Source organism: Thalassophryne amazonica, chromosome 15 (assembly GCF_902500255.1).
Source record: "Thalassophryne amazonica chromosome 15, fThaAma1.1, whole genome shotgun sequence".
Classification (NCBI taxonomy): Eukaryota; Metazoa; Chordata; class Actinopteri; order Batrachoidiformes; family Batrachoididae; genus Thalassophryne; species Thalassophryne amazonica.
Window position 1 is genome coordinate 61,340,597 of NC_047117.1, and position 23,146 is coordinate 61,363,742.

The 23,146-nt window shown below is 44.2% G+C and overlaps 1 protein-coding gene and 1 long non-coding RNA gene across 2 annotated transcripts in view; both read left to right on the forward strand.

Annotated features, from left to right (window-relative positions):
• Window positions 1-23,146, forward strand: part of LOC117525675 (serine/threonine-protein kinase N1-like) — a 125,661-nt gene that overhangs the window by 29,215 nt on the left and 73,300 nt on the right. The gene's annotated exons all lie outside the window — the stretch shown is intronic.
• Window positions 681-21,561, forward strand: LOC117525677. The gene is made up of 3 exons (XR_004565118.1): window positions 681-691; window positions 13,859-13,862; window positions 21,406-21,561. It is a non-coding gene; the product is annotated as an uncharacterized LOC117525677 (long non-coding RNA).

Genomic DNA, 23,146 nt, shown 5'->3' on the forward strand with positions numbered 1-23,146 from the left:
AGGTCCTGGGCTGGTGTGGTTACACATGGTCTGCGGTTGTGAGGCTGGTTGGATGTACTGCCAAATTCTCTGAAACGCCTTTGGAGACGGCTTATGGTAGAGAAATGAACATTCAATACACGAGCAACAGCTCTGGTTGACATTCCTGCTGTCAGCATGCCAATTGCACGCTCCCTCAAATCTTGCGACATCTGTGGCATTGTGCTGTGTGATAAAACTGCACCTTTCAGAGTGGCTTTTTATTGTGGGCAGTCTAAGGCACACCTGTGCACTAATCATGGTGTCTAATCAGCATCTTGATATGGCACACCTGTGAGGTGGGATGGATTATCTCAGCAAAGGAGAAGTGCTCACTATCACAGATTTAGACTGGTTTGTGAACAATATTTGAGGGAAATGGTGATATTGTGTATGTGGAAAAAGTTTTAGATCTTTGAGTTCATCTCATACAAAATGGGAGCAAAACCAAAAGTGTTGCGTTTATATTTTTGTTGAGTGTACATACCTTTGGAAAATAACAGCTGCACAGCTTCTCCACATCAGGTTTTTTTATTTTTAACCCGTGTATGCGTCATTTTTGCTCAATTCATTTATATATTCTCTTTTTTTAAGGATATTTGACCGTTTATTTCATCTCATGATCTCATAAATTCAGTATACAACACGCACATGGTGTGAACAGGACAGCAGCGTCCGAACTGCACCGGTAGAGAAAGTGGAAAGCGAAGTGAAGGCAACTCCATGGTTTATTTTTGTTTTTAACATGTTCACTCGGGTTAAAATTCTCTCGCTGCTCTGTACTCGTTGTCTCACGTGCGCTGATGGTTCTCGCAGAATGTACATCTCGTGCCTCCGGAATCTCCCTCCCTCGCTCGCAGTCTGCAGCCAGTTGACTGCGCGCATGCGCACGCGCGCACACACAGCTCCTTTGGTAAACGGCTATGAGCAAGACGGTCACTGTTTTAATCGGCCGTCTTATTCAAAATTTGAACGTCCAGATGATGGCAGGACAGCTCGCTGCCTAAAACTATGAATTGAGAGAAGAACAAAGACAAATAAAATAAACGACTCGTTGACTACTAAATTAGTTGTTGGTGATTTCAATAGTCGATGTAGTCGTGACTAGTCGTGGCAGCCCTACTTTTTAAAACCGAAATGCAACCACAGTGATGCCGTGGTACATGGCTTTGGAACCAGAACCTCCTCACACTCCATGTCATTATCCGAGCCTTGCTAACCATCCGACCAAGACGAGAGGGAAACGAAGTGAATGAGGCAGGTGATAAGTGACAGCTGTGATGATCAGCTCAGAGGCAGGAACCAAGGTGACACACAACATTTCCCTCATTAAACAAGAAATTTAAAAGCAAAATTAAACAAAAAGCGAAAAAAGAAATTGACTGACAAAGCAAATTTTATTACACTGACGAGTTTGAACTGGAAGAATGAACAGCAAACAAGCTCGAAGTGGACATGTAAAATGTCAGTGCAGCTACAAAAACAGCCATAAAATAACTGAATTATTAACCTTGTCCTTGGTTAATAATCCTTTAATATTAAGCTGTGTACAATTTTTAGGCAACTTCTTTACCTCAGGGGAAATGAGCTCCCAAAAAAGAGATTTAACAAACACTATATAGTCAAATTGCAAAATGCCTTAACTGCAAAAGACCTAAAAAGAATTAAATGTGACTCTACTACTTGTAGTAACCCATTATCGTCCACTGCCACAATATCAAGAATTGTGATCTACTTGGAGTTTCCAGAAGGACAATGTGTTCAGTGCTCAGACTCATGGTCAAGTTGAGGACAGCTGAAACATGACCACACTGAACAAGACTCACAAACTGAAATGGTACGAATTGGCCAAGACACATCTGAAGGCAGAAGGTTTTAAGGACAAATGAAATAAGAGTGACTCTTGATGGCGCAGAGGGATGAACCTGTGGCTGGATCACTTATGGAAACACAGCAACACTTTGAGTCAGACACCAGCAAGGTGACAGAGGGGTACTGGTATGAGCTGCTATTGTTAAGGATGAGCCTGTTGGACCTTTTTGGGGTTGAATTTGGACTTGAAATGAACTCCTACCCCTACTGCCAGTTTTTATACTTTCTTCAAGAAGTGATACAAAGAAAAAGTCTGCACCATTCAGGAAGGCCATGATTTTTATGCTCCATCACATGTATCCAAGTACTCCACTGCTTGGCAAGCCAGCAAAGGCCTCAGAAGTGACAGAATAATGACGTGGCTCCCTTCCTCACCTGACATAAACCCTATGGAGAACTTGTGGGCCGTTCTTGAAAAGTGAAATTTACAGTGAAGGAAAATAATACTCCTCTTTGAACAGCATTTTGGAGGCTGTGGTTGCTGCTGCATGAAAGGTTGCTCTTCCGCACATAAAGAAACTGACTGACTCCATGGATGGAAGGCTCAAGGCAGGTATTGAAAAGACATGTAGCTAATCTGTTATGTCTGTATCAAGTGGGACAACCAAACACCCAATGAAGCCATTCATTTATAACTTGTCAATTTCCTTCCTTCAAAAAACAGAAAAAAAGCTTTACATAGAATGTCTTGAAATGAAATCACATTTTGATATGAATTTGTAATTTAAAACGGTAATAAGTCTGATGTAATGCAAAAGAAAAGAAGTCATGTATATGCAATGCTCCAAATACAATTCATGCTGTTACTGTAAATGTTAAGTTACTAATAGTCCTCCATGAATGACTATGCACTCGGTGTTGGCTGAATGTGTGATTCTTCAGGTTGTGTAAATAGATAAAGCTACAGACCTGCTGCACTGGTTTCTCTGCTGCCACACCTGTGCGTAACTGTCATAACCCGTAATACTCTCACATGCGCACACACAACAAATGCAGTGAATTCCCAGCTGTTGTTCCTGCACAGTCATATGCACTTCATGTACATCTTCATTCATGACTTCTCTATCATTCAGTGCGTACAGCTGCACATCCTCACTCTGACCAACAGAGTTTTTAAAGTATATTTTGAGCTTTCCTGCATACTTACAAACTGTACCACACACTTTATCGCACTGTGACAGGCATGCACAACTTGCATGACTGACTCTGGATTAGCTGTTTCTTGAGGCTGTAAACCAGCGTTCTTTGTGAAATATTAAAACCACATATATATATATATATATATATATATATATATATATATATACACTCAGCAAAAATATAAACGCAACACTTTTGGTTTTGCTCCCATTTTGTATGAGATGAACTCAAAGATCTAAAACGTTTTCCACATACACAATATCACCATTTCCCTCAAATATTGTTCACAAACCAGTCTAAATCTGTGATAGTGAGCACTTCTCCTTTGCTGAGATAATCCATCCCACCTCACAGGTGGGATGGATTATCTCAGAGTACGTGCAGTGCTTAATGTAACACTTAACAAGTCTGGAGTGAGGAGTGGGAACGCCAACTCCTTCCAACTTCCACAAACTCGGCTGCAAGTGTACAAAAAGGTTACGACTGCAAAAAGCTCTGCTGCAAAAATGTGTGCGAATGGCACAAAACGGCTGAGTAGTTTACCTGACGGGTAAGCTGATAACTCGGCAGAGTTATGATGTCTCTCCCAGGCTTTTATGGATGTGATGTGATGAATGATGAAGTGTGACAGCTGTCAGCTCCGAGCACCTGGCGGACTCCTGTGGCAACTGCGCCCTCTGGGTCCTGAAACCTGACGACAGGCAGGGCACCCTTTGGTGTTGGGCCAGCAGTACCTCCTCTTCGGGTGGCCCACACAACAGGACCCCCCCCAACGGGCACCCCCTGGCGCCCGACCAAGCTTGTCGGGGTGTCGCTAGTAGAAATTGGCCAAGAGGGCCGGGTCCAGGATGAAGCTCCTCTTCACCCAGGAGCGCTCTTTGGGTCCGGAACCCCTCCCAATCCACCAGATATTGGTAACCCCCGACCCCTCCGGTGAACATCAAGGAGCCTGTGTACCGTCCACGCAGGCTTGCCGTCGATGATGCGGGCAGGAGGCGGCGCTGGTCCGGGGGTGCAGAGGTCTGAGGTGTGGTACGGCTTGATTTTTGACACATGAAACACGGGGTGGATCCGCAGTGAAGCTGGAAGTTTCAGCTTCACTGCGGCTGGACTGATGATCTTCAGGATGAGAAAAGCTCCGATGTACCGATCTGTCAGTTTTGGTGAGTCCGTGTTCAGTGGAATGTTTCTTGTGGAAAGCCAGACCTCCTGCCCGGGCTGGTAAGCGGGGGGGCCGGGGCGCGTCGGTGATCTGCATGGTCCTTCGCCCTTGTCCGGGCTCTCAGCAGGGCAGAGCTGGCTGTCCGCCACACCCAACGGCACCTCCTGAGGTGGGCCTGGATCGAGGGGACTTCGACCTCTCCCTCTACGGCCGGGAACAATGGGGGCTGGTACCCCAGACATACCTCGAATGGGGAGAGGCCGGTCGCCGATGAGATCTGACTGTTGTGAGCGTACTCAATCCAGGCCAAATGTTGACTCCAGGCCATCGGGTGTGCGGAGGTGACACACCGCAGGGCCTGCTCCAGATCTTGATTAGCCCACTCTGCTTGTCTGTTGGTCTGGGGGTGGTACCTGGACGACAGGCTTGCGGTGGCCCCCAGTTCCCTACAGAAACTCCTCCAGACTTGCGAGGAGAACTGGGGACCACGATCCGAAACCAGGAGGTCTGCAGTCTCCTGGGCCGTCGGGAGCTTCGGGAGGGCCACAAAGTGGGCCACCTTGGAGAACCGGTCTACTATCGTCAAGATGGTAGTCATTCCCTGGGATGCAGGGAGGCCCGTGAGGAAGTCCAGGCCTATATGTGACCAGGGGCGTCGAGGTACAGGCAACGGCTGGAGGAGTCCTTGTTCTGGCTGATGCACAGCCTTGCCCCTGGCGCAGGTGGTACAGGCCCGGACGTACTCCCGGACATCGGTCTCCATCGACGCCCACCAGAACCGCTGCCGGACCACTGCCACGGTTCTTCGCACCCCTGGATGGCAGGAGAGCTTGGAACCGTGACAGAAGTCCAGAACCGCAGCCCTTGCATCTGGTGGGATGTACAAACGGTTCGCTGGTCCACCGCCGGGGTCCGGGTGATGGGTCAGGGCCTCCCTGACGACGTTCTCCACGTCCCACGTGTAGGTGGCGACGATAGTGGACTCTGGCAAGATGGTGACTGGTGGATCAGACAGCTCTGTTCTAACCTCCTCTTCGTGGACCCGGGACAGTGCGTCAGACCATTGGTTTTTGGTCCCGGGGCGGTAGGTGATTTGGAAGTTAAAACGTCCGAAAAACAGTGACCAACGGGCTTGCCTGGGGTTCAGACGCTTAGCGGTCCGAATGTACTCCAGGTTCCAGTGGTCAGTGAAAACCGTAAATGGAAACACAGCTCCCTCCAACAGGTGTCTCCACTCCTCCACGGCCTCTTTCACCGCCAGGAGCTCCCGATTGCCGACGTCATAGTTCCATTCTGCCGGGGTCAACCTGCGGGAGAAATAGGCACGGGGTGGAGAACCTTATCGGACTCCCTGCTCTGGGAAAGCATGGCTCCTATCCCTGAGTCAGAGGCATCCACTTCAACTACAAACTGGTGGTTAGGATCAGGCTGCACCAGAACTGGCGCAGTCAAAAACCGGCGTTTTAACTCCCTAAACGCGGCCTCGCACCGATCCGACCAGGTGAAGGGGACTTTTGGAGAGGTCAGGGCTGTAAGGGGACCAACAACCTGACTATAGCCCTTAATAAACCTCCTATAGAAATTTGCGAAGCCGAGGAACTGTTGCAGCTTCCTACGGCTTACCGGTTGGGGCCAATCTGTCACCGCCGCTACCTTGGCCGGATCGGGTGCGACGGAGTTGGAGGAGATAATAAACCCCAGGAAGGACAAAGAAGTACGGTGGAACTCGCACTTCTCACCCTTCACAAACAGCTGGTTCTCCAACAACCGCTGCAGGACCTGACGTACATGCTTCACATGGGTCTCAGGGTCCGGGGAGAAGATGAGGATATCGTCTAGATACACGAAGATGAACCGATGCAGGAAGTCCCGCAAGACGTCATTTACCAATGCTTGGAACGTCGCGGGGGCGTTAGTGAGGCTGAACGGCATGACCAGGTACTCAAAGTGACCTAAGGGGGTGTTAAATGCCGTCTTCCATTCGTCTCCCTTCTGGATCCGAACCAGGTGATACGCATTTCTAAGATCCAACTTTGTGAATATTTTGGCTCCATGCAGGGGTGTGAACACTGAATCCAATAGAGGTAACGGGTATCGGTTGCGAACCGTGATCTCGTTCAGCCCTCTATAATCAATGCATGGACGGAGTCCGCCGTCCTTCTTGCCCACAAAAAAGAAACCTGCACCCAACGGGGAGGAAGAGTTCCGGATCAACCCAGCAGCTAAAGAGTCCCAGATGTAGGTCTCCATTGATTCGCGCTCAGGACGTGAGAGATTGTACAGTCTACTGGACGGATACTCAGCACCCGGGACCAAATCAATGGCACAATCATATGGTCGGTGCGGGGGAAACATGAGTGCCAGATCTTTGCTGAAAACGTCAGCAAGATCATGGTACTCAGCTGGCACCGCGGTAAGATTGGGGGGGACTCAGACCTCCTCTTTAGTAGTCGCACCGGGTGGGACCGAGGATCTTAAACACTCCCAGTGGCAGGTTTCGCTCCATTGAGCCACAACCCCAGTCGGCCAATCGAGAACTGGGATTCGTGCGGATTTCCGTGTTTTTCCCTCGTGAGTATTATGGCTCACCCTCAGCCCAGTCTTTGAGGGTGAGTGTTGACGTTTTGACCGTTTGGGACAATTCTTCTGCATGTGCTCATTCGAGCTGCAGTAAAAACACTCTCCACGGGCCAGCCTCCTTTGTCTGTTATCTGATTTCATTTTGGCCCTGCTCGTTTCCATAGCAACATCAGCAGGGGGAGCTGGTATCACGTGGAACGCTCTGGCCTTGGAGTGGGGGGAGGATGGCGCTGCTTCAGACCCGGAAGGGAGAGGGATGGCGCGTGCCTGGTCACGCCCCTCGTCTCGCGCCCGTCGATGTTCTTCTAATTGGTTGTCTAACCGTATAACCAGGTAGATAAGACTGTCTAAATCCCGCGGCTGATCCTTCGCCACCAGGTGCTCCTTTAGGGCCGGAGACAGCCCCCTAATAAAGGCGGCGCGGAGCGCTACCGTATTCCAGCTGGCTCTCGCTGCCGCAACGCGGAAGTCGACTGAATACTCAGCGGCGCTCCGGTGCCCCTGTTGGATTGACAATAGCACGTTAGAAGCGGATTCGCCTCTGAACGGATGATCAAACACCTGTCGAAACTCCCAGATAAACTCAGTATATGTCGACAGGAGCCGTGAGTTCTGCTCCCAGTGGCGCCGTAGCCCAGGTGCATGCCTTGCCTCGAAGCAAATTAATCACAAAAGCCACCCGGCTGTGGTCTGACGCGTACATCACGGGGCGTTGCGAAAAAACGAGCGCGCACTGCATCAGAAAGTCCGCGCACGTTTCGACACAACCCCCGTATGGTTCTGGGGGACTAATGTAAGCTTCAGGAGAAGGGGGGGGAACCTTTGAACCACCACTGGATCATCATTATTTAGCAACAGGCCTGCAGGAGGGGTGGCTGCAGCCGCGTCTGACGCGCGCGCCTCTACCTGAGCGGTGAGAGCCTCCATCCTGCGGGTGAGGTGAATCTCCTGCTCGGTTAACCGATCCAACCGAGCCATAAAGTTGGTGAGGATGCGCTGCAGCTCACCCAACTCACCTCCTGGTGGAGCCTGCGCACCTTGCATTTCTATTGGTGGTTCAAACGATGGTTAACGCCCCTCGGAGTCCATGACGTGGCCGAGTTATCCTGTTGGCAAAGTGAAGTACACAGACCCATGACAGGGGGTATAAATGAACGGCCAATAGGAAGTCTGAATAAATAACAATTTATTCTGCAAATGTGCACAACAACCAAATATGCTTTTAGTCTGTCAATCAATCTACACAAAAGGTGACGCGTGGGCAGGCCCGAGGGTAGGACACGCCTATCCAGAGAAGAGCCGGGACCCACGAGGTTCCACTGCCAACGGAGATCTGCAATACATCGGAGCCGCCAAGTCCTGAGTCCCCAGGTGGCCACTTCTTCCAGCTGTCAGATCCGGTACTGCTGGCAGGAACAGACACAGGTTAAAGGTGGGTGTGTGTACACCCAGCAAACAGTCAGCAAAAATCACAGTTCCTTCCTGAGGGAAAAACCTCCACCTCCAAACACAGGAACACAGAGTATGTGCAGTGCCTAATGTAACACTTAACAAGTCTGGAGTGAGGAGTGGGAATGCCAACTCCTTCCAACTTCCACAAACTCGGCTACAAGCTGCAAGTGTACAAAAAGGTTACAACTGCAAAAAGCTCTGCTGCAAAAATGTGTGCGAATGGCACAAAACGGCTGAGTAGTTTACCTGACGGGTAAGCTGATAACTCGGCAGAGTTATGATGTCTCTCCCAGGCTTTTATGGATGTGATGTGATGAATGATGAAGTGTGACAGCTGTCAGCTCCGAGCACCTGGCGGACTCCTGTGGCGACTGCGCCCTCTGGTGCCTGAAACCCGACGACAGGCAGGGCGCCCTCTGGTGTTGGGCCAGCAGTACCTCCTCTTCGGGCGGCCCACACAACAGCACTGATCAAGATTTTGTAGGCCGATCACTGAAATTTTGATCTGCCGATACTGATCAAGTACATATTTGGATCATGCCCAAAATAAGAATATAGGTCTAATGTATAGGACTATTTTTGCATTAAAACTTAATGATGAAAACAAAAAACATGCATTCAAATAAAGACACTAGAATAACTGCCAACTTTTGTTTTATTACACTGACTTTGTTCTACCAGCAAGTTTTTTTTTTCCATGTTTCATGTTGCTCAGGTTACAGCCTACACATAATACGTTGAGAATGTAAAATACAGCCCTCATTCTATGGGGTTAAAATTGTCTCATTAATATTTATAAATGCACACAGGGTGATCTACAAATAATCATTGATTTGCAAGTGTGTTCAGATATCCACAAATGCAGATTTCATATTTGTAACTTGTAAATTGGTCTTTGCAAATAATATATTTGCAAATATAAAACTTAATTTGTAAAAAAAAAAAAGAAAAAAATTACATTTGTAAAACTGGAAATTGTATATGTGAATTGAGTTTCAGCATTTGTGGATCACCAATTACATGCATTCATCGCTTTCCTCTGTGACGTAATTTTGAGACATTCTTTTTGCGAAATCCACAGATCCACAAACAAATCAGTCAATCAATTCAATCATTTTTTTTTTTTTTTTCGAACTTAGTATCATGGCAGTTCACAATATAAGCAAATCAAATGAACAAAGCTTCTTTGTACTCTCTGTACCTCCACACTCATATGAAAAATAAACAAAATCAAAATGCCTACTGATTCACAAAAACACACTCATGCACACTGGATATCCACTAGATGGCAGTGTGGTTCCATTCATTACACAGCAGTCTGTTTAGATCTCTCAGAGCCATTTGACTCATTTTGACTTCTGATATGAGCTGGATGGACATGGACTGCATTAGATGATGGCGACTGCTCTCCTTGTCCGTCCAGCTCATATCAGAAGTCAAAATGAGTTTACGTCACAGAGGAAAGCGTGTCATGACAGGACCAAGCTCTCTCTGCGCTACTGCCTGCACTGTTGTGATCGGTCCTTTTGATCGGCGCATTTTGCCGATCACCGATCAAAGTGTGATCGGCCGATAATGATCGGTGCCCGATCGATCAGTGCACCTCTAATTAATTGGCTTACTTTTTCAAAGTAACTGTGGCAACTCGGGATGCGACCGATCCAATCCAGTATCGGTGACATTTTCCGATACCGGAGAGGAGCCACTGTAAAACCTCTCAACAACTGCTGCATGCTCTCTGCGTAAGTGGGGATGAGGGGAGGGGGAGGTTTCTGAAGCCAAGCTGTTTGATAGAGCTCTCTTCAGCAGTGTCCGAAGCTGAGGGTAGTGGCAAATTTCTGCCCGGCTCTTGGGTTCAAATTGTCTGTTCGTTGAGCATGGATTTTTTTGAAAAAAAATAACTGAATTGTTGCTGAAAATGTGTGCTGAAAAGGCCCTTTTCAGTGTTCATTCATACTTGCAGCTGCGTGTGTTTGCTTTTTAATGTGTGCACACAGTCGCATGTACCATGCCGCTATTAAACCAGTTCAGTGCTATTTTCTGCCTCTGTGGAAGTACGCTCTGTTATCTACTGTAGGTGTCATGCGGCTCAAAAACAGTCATTTAACATTATTATTATTTATTTTTTATTTTTTTTGTCTTGGTGGATCACTTTCTTTGTGTCCAGATGCTGCTGAGTCTGGCTGTGGTAAAGGCTGCCCTGAACAAAACGCTGTGACTCGTTAAACTTTTAAACCTCCAGTTGCTCCGATCAGGTCCTCTGATTTGATCAGACCTGATCGAACAGGTCGTCTGATGATCTCACCGACATGCAGCGAGTGTGCTTTTATTTTAAAGAGTCACAGCTCTGATCAGGTTTGATCAGACCTGATCAGTCAGGGCATTTGATTATCGCACTGACATGCAGCGAGTGCGCTTTTATTTTAAAGAGTCACAGGTCTGATTGGACACGCACACAGAGAGAGAGAGAAAGAGAGAGTGAGGGAGAGCGTGCGCACGCAAGAGAGTACTTTTATTTTAAAGTCACAGTGATAGGTCTGGTCAGACACAGAGAGAGAGAGAGAGAGTGTGAGGAAGAGCGCTTTTATTTTAAAGTCACAAGTCTGTGAGAGAGAGAGAGAGAGAGAGAGCGTGCGCACGCAAGCAAGAGAGCGCTTTTATTTTAAAGTCACAGTGATAGGTCTGGTCAGACACAGACACAGAGAGAGAGTGGGAGGAAGAGCGCTTTTATTTTAAAGTCACAAGTCTGATGAGAGAGAGAGAGAGAGCTTTTATGAAATGACAACAGTCAGCTTTGCGACACGGTGAACAGTCCTCATATAATGAGTCCAGTATGATAAAGTGAAGCAACGATCTTGCAGTATTTATAGCTCCAGAAGAACAATGGAGCCCGGCGGGAGGTGTGAAATGGCGTACAGTATGGTGTTACAGCATGGGCGGGCTCACAGTAGCGGACAGTAGCACAGTGCTGCGTGTACTCAGGTGAAGGCTTCATGCTGTGCTGTACGCCGAAGAAAATTAAACGTTTAATTTCTTCCGTCCTACGCGCGTAGCCCTCAACATACTGCTGCGTACTGAGAAAAAACTCCACGTAAAGTGGGCGGAGAGCTGCTCATTGCAGCGTAGACGATATGCTGCAATGAGTAGCTCTACGAATATACCAGTGTGAAAGGGGCTTTATAAAGCAAACTAACTCAGGGGGAGATCAATTTTGTAAAGGGGGGAAAGGGGACAGGATTTGTGAATATGTCTTGGTCGCAGTTCCATGGGGACAAAATGCAATCATAGAAAAAAGATGCTTTATTTTATTTATTTATTTTTTAACTTGTATTGTACTGTCTTGAATGTGATCCTATGACATTATGATGGGAAGTAACGGAAAACATTTAAACTATCTGGCTAAGAAAAGGTGAACAACCTTGCTATACTTTGCTGACTCATGGACTGGTACATATTTATCTAGCTGGGTTAATTGTTGCTAAATCTTAAAAGTCCAATGGCAGATTCCCCCCACCCCCAATCTGCCCTTGGACTAACTGTTTTGCTTTAAGGCAGATTAATATTTTTTGAATGGTTAAATGTTCATGTTCCTTTTGTTAATATTTACAGTATTCTAAAGTTCAAATAATAAACCCTCTGGTTTCTTCAGCTTCAGTCATTATACTGTTCAAACTGACAGCATTATCAAATGACATATTGTGCTAAATATCAATCAGTATGGGGAAAAATAGTGATTATATTTGTTGCCATATTACCCTTAGGGCCCGGTCCCACTGGCGTTTAGGAAGATTTGCGTATGAATTGCGCACAAAAGTGGTTTATATTCACTAAACATTCACAATATCCGTGAAACATGCTTGTATGAGTCGGCTGACGCCCGCACACGTCTTCAATTATCTGCAGAGGCACTGTTTTCCATTGCCAGGATTTTTGAGTTGCACAAAATTTTGGTTGCGGATGACATCCACCTTACATACTCGATCTATGCACTGTTTATCCGCTGATCTCCACAAGTGATGGGGTATTGCGGCTTGGGAGCGGACTAGGACAGTGTGTAAAACGGATCTATAGCGTGCCTATCACGTCCACATCACAAACTAAAATAAGTTGTAGCAAATGCAGACAGATTGGCCACGAATAAAGTGTTTGTATTATGTCTGCTTTGCATCTGATTTGTGGACAGTTTGCGAATGCATAACAAACAGAAATCGACATACTTGCCAGTCATTGCCAGTCCACCTGTGGAGATGTAGTTATGGATCCCCAAAGATGTCGTGTGATAGTTGCTGCCATCCAACAACATAACAGTCAACGTGTCCAAGTCCAGCAATTGCTCCAGAGGCTGTGGTGTTGGTGTGAATAGTGATGCCGAAAGGCCTGAGTGCGCTTCTTTTATGACCGCAATGCAGATGCCGTGCGTGCACAATACAACCGCTGTTTCCACCATATGTGCGAGATGCATTCACAATACATCTGTAATATTTCGCAATGCGTCCGATCTATTTCCTTTATACATCTGTGATTGTTCCTCATATATTTGCTATACATTATTAATATATCCATAATTCATACTGAGACATTTGTCATTTTTGGCCAACAAATGCCTGTAATTTGTAAGCTCAATTCATGCGCAATTAATCTTCTCCCCAGTGGGACCAGGCTTTTACTTTTATTATTTACCATGCCAAGTGATTGTGACTACTTATAACTTTATGATAGTTTCCCAGTTGTGTCAATTTCATGTATGTGGCTTGATGTGCTGTGCTAAACAGAGCCCGACTGATATATTGGCAGATACTTTCACCAACATATCTTTATCGGTATTGATTTTGCGAACATGAAAACTTTTTTATGGACTAAACAGTGCAGAAAAACACTTTAACCTTTGGAAATAGCATCATTACATAGTTTGTCCAGCAGAGGGTGTTCTGCTGATAGCATTGTTTCCAGTACTGTTAAGCATGGCTGGGACCCAAATCACCTCTTGGTCACGTTAGCTGCAAGAGATGGAAGCAAAGCAACCAGCTGCCATTTATTTTCAATCAGAGTGGGTGTTTTACAGTAACAAAACACAAGTGGTCACTGTGCTGCCAGCTAGGTGGGGCCAAAATAGACAAGTTTGTTTTTAAAGGGGAACATTACACAGAGAGAAATGCAATACTTTCCTATAAGAAAAATACTAAAGAGCTGATATTCCGCACTTTTTACATGAGTCCCGCAAGTACACACCTTTATCGGACATTTGAACTTTTCGCTCTCCCGAGCGCCCCCGGGCTGCCATCTTTGTAGAATACCCAGGTATTTCCCGCTTGGTGCTGACATCATTAAGTGCCTGTACAATTCAGCTATGACCCTTTACACCACTTTAACAAAACTTTAACAGATGTTCTTGCTGTTATATTGCAGTCTTGCTTTATCTTGCTGCGATGTGGCAGGTTATCTTGGTTGTTGCTGGATATTTGTCAACTCATGCAACAAGACTGTATTACGATAAGAGTCTTGATGGCGTTCTTATAAATCGTGGCTGTTTTTGGTTCAGTTGTGATTAATTATCTTCTATGCTGTAATAAGGCAAGAGGGTTGTCATAGAGAAGTCTTGTAAGTTGGTCAAGTTGGTCATGTGGTCAAGATTAGAGCTGTGACATTCAAGCCAAAGCTCGGGCAATTTTTCGATCTCGGTCATGCATGAACCAACCACTTGTGATCGGCTGGTTGGGCATGCCAGGTCTAGTGGTTAAGCGTTGGGCTTCAGACCAGAGGATCCTCAGTTCAAAACCCAGCCAGACTGGAAAATTGCTAAGAGCCCTTGGGCAAGGTCTTTAATCCCCTAGTTGCTTGCGGTGTGTGACCACCTTGCATGGCACAGCACCCTGACATCAGTGTCTGAGTGTGTCTGTGTGATTGGGTGAATGTGAGGCATAATTGTAAAGCACTTTGAGGTTCTGATCCAGATGGAATGATGCTAAATAAATGATAAATACAGTCTATTCACCATATTTGTTATTGGTGCCACATGTTGCGTCCGCAACAGTGGACAATTCATACTGTCTCTGGACTGTCAGGTTGTCCACCGTGTATGCATTGATCGCTCTAGTCGGCTTGATAACCCACTTGAATAAACTCCTGAGCACTCGCACAAGAAAGACATGCCTTAATTCCAACAATAGTCAAGATTCACCACAACAACTGTGACATAGTGTATGTGACATAGTATATTTGTAGAAAGTTGTTAAAAACCTGTATGCAAGAATGGGGCTTTCTTCTAGACAAATCTTATTTTCTTAATCTGTTTTTCATTCTCTTTCAGACTTTCCAGTCCTTCTACCTTTTCTATCTGCTTTCCTGCCCAATGCGACCATGCAGACTTGTGTTTTCCAAAAGATATGATGCATTTTCAGTTTCTTTTGTCTTAAATCTGTAGGGCCTCTGCAAAAGTTGTGCAATTAAAAACGTGTGATGCAGGATTATAGCGTACATGTCCCATCTTGATTAGTTAATTGATTTTAGATGTTTTAGTGTATTATTTTACTTTGCACTGGTGGAGACCCTGGCAAATGTGCCCACTCTGTGAATGTTTCCCCACCGCTGAACGCATTCTGTAGAACAGTGAATTCTCTCTTTTGCCTCGTCCTCGTTCTCCTCATGTGACTCAGGTCTGTGTACTTGCCAGTGACTCTGGACTCCCAGCATGCTCTCACATGCTCATTTATCCATCAGTTGCCTTTGGCAGTCTGCGCTGTTCACCCCCCTCCTCCTCCACCTGCTCCTTTTTTCACTTTTTGGCTGACCGTTGCTCTTCCCTTGCTTTGTCTCAGACCTTGCCCCGCTTACCTCCTGCCCCTCTGCATTCCTCTCTGGCTGTTCATTTCTTTCCTTTGTCTCCCATGTTCCATCTCGCCTCTGAGGGTTTTTCAGTCTTGGTCTGTCTCTTGGGGATGGATGGTTTCTGTCTATTTTCTCCTCTTCGGTGATGGTTCTGCCCTTCCTCTGTGTGCACTGAAACAGATGAAAGTGTGACAGCAGTGAAAGCAAAATGAATTAAACGTATTAATACTCATCTATCGAGCAGTTTCATACCGTGTCTGTTGGAGTTTACATTTTTTGTAGTAGTAGTTTCATTTTAGGAAACTAAATCAGCTGTATTGTCTTACGGCACAAATCTAGAAGAGGATGATGTCACCAAATAGAACAATTTATAGCAAATTTCTGGAAATAATATGGTGGCACTATTATGTTTGAAAAATCACTCCCTTATCTTGGTAGGCTTAAGCAGAAGGCTTTGCTGCAAGGACATTAGGGCTGAAATGATTAATTGAGTAATTCGATTACAAAAAATGTTTGAGGCAAATTCTTTGCCTCAAAGCTTCATTTAAAGCTGTAGTACATATGCCAGGCCTGTAGGTGGCACTGTAACGCTCCCACAAAAAACCTAGAAGACCGTAGAGCATGCACATAACTAATGTAAGCACTAATCAATGTAGCAGGCGATGCTACAAGTTTACAAAGCCACATGCTGAGTAAACTAAAGCCTTTTAAGAGAAAGGGTCTGTGCTGATCGTCTGAAACGGCTTATTATGCATTTAAAGTTAAGCAGTGTGTTTGTATATATATTTTTTAAAACGTGGTTTGCTCCACTGGCAGCTCTCCACCTCCGCAGATGAAGCGAAAGGAAGCGCACTTTAAATTAATCATGTTTAACTATTTAAAAAAATGCCTATATTCACATTTGATAAGAGTTTTTCTTAACAGGCTGTAGAGTTAATTTATCAGTGCAGCTGTTGTGGAAATGCTGCATTCCACAGCCATTTTTTCAAAGGCTTTGTTATTCTCCAAGTATCCACAGAAAACAAGGAATTTGACTTCGGTTTGAGCTGCTCTGTACGGCATGTACAAATATACACTAAACACTGAATAAATCACAATAATAAAAAGTGCAAATGAAATATGCAATAAGAAAAAAAAAAGAATGTCCTGTCCGCAGACTGAAGATTTCACAGAGCGCCTGGGCTTATGGTTTGGCAAAGCTCCAAAACTTAATAATGTGAAAAAATAAATAATTACCTGGGAAAACGGAGAGAGAGGGAACATCCTAAACTTAAAAATCTGCATGATGGCACAGCAACATTGTGCCATTGCTTAGGGAGAGCCCTGCCACTACTGATATTGTTTAAAAATACAAAAGTACTTTTTTATCTGATTAATCGATAGAATACTTGATTCCAAAAATATTCGATAGCTGCAGCCCTAAAGGACATTGTACACCAGATATAAATATTTGCTGTTAAATATGCGTACTGTCACAGTCAGTCTTTTTTCTCACACATGCATTGTTAATGGAACCTTTTAAATCAAGGTTGGCATTTCACTCTAAGAAAATTTATCATTTATTATTTTACTCATTCATCCGTGCATTTAATGAACCCACTTATTCAGTGGTTTGTAGTTTCCCATAATGCCCCTGGCAGCTGCCTACACTTCCCAGAATGCACCACGGTGCCAGCAGAATTCCGCAATCTCACAGCGCATATAAACAATGGCAAAGCGAGGATGTGGATGGCGCCAAGTCAGCGAGTTCATGAGCGATTATGATGACACATTCTCTCAAGTTGAGAGGGTTATCTAGAGGAGGTGTAGCACCTGTGATAAAGTTCTGCTGTGCGCCGATGTTGTCTTATTGTCCACGCTTCATGAGGTGTGCCCAAAACCAGAACTCTGCTGAAACGATCTCTCGCGTGAGTCATGGACCGCCAGACGGTGCAAGATTTAACAACTGCGAAACACCGAATTTAATTTCAGGATCATGGGGGGCTAGATCCTATCTCAGTGGCCAATTTGCAAGAGGTGGTACACCCTGGACCGGCCACCAGTCTATTGTGGGGCTGACACATAGACAGCCTAATATGTTGAAATTTATTATTTGCAACTCTGCACATGTTCTCCAAATGTTGCATAATTTGTTGTGTTAATGAAATGACTATTCCCCCCCCAAAAAGTTTGTAATTTGAGTTGCTCTTGATGCAAAAAAAAAAAAAAAAGTATTACGCAAGGTCTGTTCTCATCAATATTTTATGGTTTAATGTGTTTTCAGATTAAATATCCTCCAAGTTGCACAATTCTGTAGTTGTGCTGTAAGCAAAGCATTTGCGTGAAATGGCTCATCTCAATCAATGGAGTCTATATTTGATCCATACTGCTTACCCCGTGAGACACATCTACAGAGATGACCTGTCTGAGTGACACACCTACACTGTCATGGAGGGCTGTAGAATGTTGTATTTGATTAATATTTGAAAACTGTAATTGACATGATAAATTAGACATAAGATCCCCAGTGTCTTCAACTGTAAATACTGCAATTTCTGATCTGACCTTGCTTACAGATTTGTGTGTATGTGGGTGAGTGGGGCTACATTACACTCTAGGAAGTACAAAGAGCTTTTTGCATTGAGAACTCACCACAATGGCGCTGGTGATCATAGACGTTTAGTTTTGGTCAAATTCATTACCGTTATGTCTGATCACATTACAGATCATATCCAGAAGAACGTGCACAGTAATTTTGACAGTGATGTAAGAGCAAAGTTATCCAATATTGCAACTATGGCCTGTTTAGTGTACAGTTATTCCACAGTATGGGATTTGTTCCCTTTTGTATACTGTTAATTGAGCTGTGCTACATGATGTACTGTTAATTGATGTGTGTTGACATCCTCTACAAAATTCACTGTTCACCGCAACTTAATCACGTTTTCAAAATAAGAAGCTATCAACAGTTGTCAGTGATGTGCAGGTCCATCCACAAGCGGCCAAACAGCACCCAATGCTTTAATTCAACCTGACCACCGTGAATATTATGAAAGACAAAATTATGCCTACCCTGCAAAATGGCACTGCAGTACTGAAACCAAGTGCACTAACTACTTGGCCGCCACCCCTGCCCAGTTACTACACAGAATTTCCTCTCCAAATATTTCTCACACCCTACTTTTCTTTGAGGTGTGCTTTTATGTTTTAAATTCTCTTGTGCACAGTCCTCATGTCCACTCGCCAGTCACACGTATGTCTGTGGTCAGCATGTGCTGTCTTTTCACAATTAGTGTTATTCAACCAATAATATTTCAGTATACCGTAATTGTTTTCTCATACATTATTAGCCTTTAGGTAATGTTTGACTTTATATGTTTAAAATTAATTTTCACTGACCCACACGCAAGTTACATCATTTTGAACTGGCTGGGCATCACTGGTTTGTGTACTTCTTAAAGGCTGAACATTACTCTATATTTCAAACATGTTATATAACAAAATCTTGGTTTCTCAGAATGCAAAAGATGAAAACCATGCCCTTCTTTTTTCTGGGTCAGGCTCAAAACCTCGGTCGCCCATCATACTCTCAGATAGTGGTTTGGACCATGTTTGGCTCTTGTGGCTTTATTCCTTCTATCCTTTTCCCCTTGTTTGCTCTTCCTTTGTCTGCCCCTTCATCCTTCTGTCCTTCCATCTTCACTGATGTCATCACTCAGACATGACAAGAATGCCTCCAGATGTTTCTTTCTGTTACTGGGTTGCACAGAAACACTGGAGTCTCACTTTCTTTCTTCCTTCAGATATTCTTTCATACTACCAAATCGCATCATAAGTCACCACAACATGCTTCACAGTGATGAGATCTAACCGTACTCACGCAACCCAGGGCAAACACTTAGGCAACACTGGTAAGGAAAAACTTCTTTGGGTGTAAATAAACAAATCACAGCATACAAATACAACTAAAAGGCACTGTTCACCGATGTAGTATAGTTCACAATGTAGTATATATACACAAAAACAGAGTTCTTTTGTGTGTGTGTGTGTGTGTGTGTGTGTGTGTGTGTGTGTGTGTGTGTGTGTGTGTGTGTGTGTGTGTGTGTGTATATGTATATATATGTATATATATATATATATACAGCGAGGAAAATAAGTATTTGAACACCCTGCGATTTTTCAAGTTCTCCCAATTAGAAATCATGGAGGGGTCTGAAATTTTCATCTTGGGTGCATGTCCACTGCGAGAGACATAATCTAAAAAAAAAAATCCAGAAATCACAATGTATGATTTTTAAATAATTAATTTTCATTTTATTGCATAAAATAAGTAGGAAGTTAAAATATTAGCCCGAGAGAAGAAATGGTTTGAGAGAGGGGTCAAAGAGGCATTCTTTGTGAAACGTTTGAAACCTAGCCTTAACCGGGGAGGGGGTCTGAGACACGCTTTATCCCCTGTTTACAATGGGGTACTCAGGTCAAAGCAGTTTCAGTCTTTTGTTCATGGTAATGAGTCATTCACATCATCAGCAGAGTCGTCAAGGGAGCCATCAGGAGAGGGACAGCTGCCCTGTCATTAGGAGGGTGTTAACTAGAGCACAATAGGTGCTAATTAGAGCTATTGTTTAGTCACCAGCCTATAACAGTCTGCCTCTCGGTAGGAGGGGTCTGGTTAGGTTTAAAACTCCAGCTTTTGCGACTTCTTGATTATTCTTCTCTACAAGAGTACATTTCCGGATTTTTTTTTTTTTTTGATTATGTCTCTCGCAGTGGACATGCACCTAAGATGAAAATTTCAGACCCCTCCATGATCTCTAATTGGGAGAACTTGAAAAGTCACAGGGTCTTGAAATACTTATTTTCCTCACTGTGTGTGTGTGTGTATATATATATATATATATATATATATATATATATATATACTAGACAAAGCCTGTGCCATTCATATTTAATGTTTTACATGATTAATGCAAAATTCTGTGGTTCAGTAATGCCATAATGTGTGTTTCTCTGTGGCATTTATTTAATCAATTCTGTCCAGAATTAAATAACTATCGTACCGTCTACAATAACACCAATTAAAATTTTTACGTAATAAAAAAACTATGTAATCACATAAGTTTTTTTTTTTTATATCATGATTTCTTTTAGTGTGTTCTTATTTAGCTGCCAATGTTTCTCATCTCCTGGTTTATAATGTCAATCATGAGTGCTCCAGAGACATAAGCTGGAGTTATTTCTTGGCATCATTCTGCAGAAGTGAGCATGTCTGTTACGGTTGGTGACCGGGTTTAGGAGTCAGACCCAAATGCAGGGGCAGTAAGGCAGACAAGGACGTATAACTAAACGTTTATTGAACAAGGGGGACTGCGAGTTAGAATTCTCTGGGTGCTGCACTCAGAGAAAATCACAGGTACATTAATCTCAGGAACTTAGCGGCTGCGTGGTGATCAGTTAGTGGATCTGATCACTGAAGGCACAAAATAACTTAACAGTTCAGTCAGTAGAAAAACTACATTACAGTGCACACTGTTCCTGAAACAGCGTCGACGTGAATAAACTCTGATAATAGAATAACCGCTGATCACCAAACAAAGCGAAATGGAATGGACTCTGATAATTAGCAGCTGATTAATGCCAGGCGCTGCGGGTGAAAAACACAGCAGGCGGCCAGCAGATTAGATCAAGGGTTAAGCACAACGGCAGGTAGACGTGACCTTGGAATAAGCACGAATGATCCACTTTAAATATGGAAATAATGTTTAGAGCTGGAACTCGCACAGCAAAAAAACGCAATTTTGATAACTTAATCATTACAATCCAAAAGCTCACAAAGAAATACACGGGCAGTTGTGTCTGAACCGGAAAAACTTGCAGAGAAACAAAGACTTCAAATTAAGCCTGAGCGCTTAACAGGGAAATCACCATTAATTAAGTCCAGAGCATGGAAGCTCCCCTTGACAGGTGCTCTCTAAAGCCTGGAAAATCCCGGGAGGAAAAACACGATGGGTTACATACTGCGCCTGGAAGCGGCAGTGGAAAAAACACGACCAGATACTTTTTGTGAACATGGGAGCCCACAGCGGAGGAGTTACGACATAACGTACGGAGCGTGAAGACTCCAGTCAGGAAAAAACACATCAAGAAAAGTTAAAGAGCTCAGACACTCACAACGGAAAAACACAAAAAAGTGACATTAGCTCCATCTGTGGCGATGGGACACAAAACAAAGAACACTGAGACAAAACGCAAGCCCCAATGAACAAGTCCAGCTGGAAGTGATGGAATGGCACAGCTGGGGAACCCATGGCAACCTGATTCCAACACAGAGGAATACGGAGGTTCTTCAGGAGGAAAACAGCAGATGTAAGCAGTAGATTCTGGCCATGAACCCATGACTGGTCCGAGGTTAAATTTGGAACGGTGATGAGACGAGATGAACATCAGCTGTGAACATCCACTCAGGGGAAATCCTGATCAGCCGTGAGACTCCGCTCAAACAAAGGCACATGCAGTCTTGACAGATGGGGTAGAGCCCATGTGCTGCTTGACAGCCAGGAGCCGAGCCCTGATGCACCCAGTAACTCCACCTCAGCTTCACCTGAAAACAGAGACAAAAACAGAAACCAGCACACCAGGCAGGACCAGGGGCAAACCACAACAATGTGTCTCTCATCCGTTTCTGTCAGCTGTTCTGCTGTATTAGTAGGGGGAGGGAAAAGAGCAAGTGGCAGTCTGAAGACACAGGTGCAGCACCTGAGTGTAATGAGGATGGTAAGACTGTCGATTACATGGTGGAAGGCTTTAAAGCCCACTCACTCTCCAGGCTGGCTAGTTTTAAAGCGTGATGGATCCTCCCTTGATACAAGTCCCTGACTTCACATTTATTCTTCACTTGTCAGTGAAGAATAAATGGAATTCAGTGCTACTATTGCAAGCTTGATTAAATCTAATTGAGTTAATTGAGGCTAACATTTCTATAATTAAATAAAAACATGATTTTCATCATGATTGTCCATTCAGCTGTATATTAATCTTCTTTTTGGTAGCTGTAAAGTCATAAATACGATTGGACACGCTTTCTCTTTCAATTGAATGGACCGCATGAATGGGAAAGTGTGTCCAAATTTTTGACTGGTAGTGTTTTTAAAGACTAAACACCATTATCTATATAGTAAAGCCCGACCGATATGGATTTTTTGAGGCCGATGCTGATAGCGATAGTTGGATGAAAAAAATGCCGATAATTGATAAATCGGCTGATTTGCTGATAGCTGTAAGTTTCTATCTCATATCATTAAAAAGTTATTTACAGTTTACTAAAGCTTGGTCCCAGCCATCGTGTATGACGCCATCGGCCCCAGAGGGTTAATGGCGAACGGCAGTAATTCCCAGAACCCTTCCGGACGAACAGTGAATCTGAATGTTTCAACCTCTTAGCAGTAAACAAAAGTTTTTCATGCTAGAAAAACGGTCTACACAACGTGGGCTTAATAAAAAGCGTGGGCGACACAATGAAGCACATTTGACACATTACTACATAAACTGACTTAATCAAACTGAGTTGAACTGAAACGGGAGAAATGTGGGGTGACTGTAATCGCAAAGATATTACAAACTACATCCTTATAAACTTACTTGTATGCTTTTGTCAGCCGATCAGTGCAGTGTGACGGCGAACTATGGGGGCCGGTGATGAACACATTTAAGCAGGGATGTAAGCAGCTCTCAGTTGAATGGAGTCAGACCTCCATCTACTGGACAAACGGTGCAAGGACATTTTACATTGCTGACACAAACATTATTTCAGTAACTGTTCTGTTTATGAGAAATTATCAGCGTTCTATCGGCAAAATTTCTGCCGATAGTGACTACTTTGAAAAGGGCTTATATCGGTCGATAATATCGGCCGGCCGATATATCGGTCGGGCTCTACTATATAGGCGCTGAAATTTCTTTGTAGCCTACTTACCACCACACTTTATATTTTGTAATGATGTCTAAGACTTCAAATAATATTACATTATTCATTTGTCAAAATTTCTGCACTTGTTTTCTGAGCAGAAGGTTCCCAGTTCAAGGCCGCCCCTGCCCATTCTCCATGTAATGGGGAGTTGT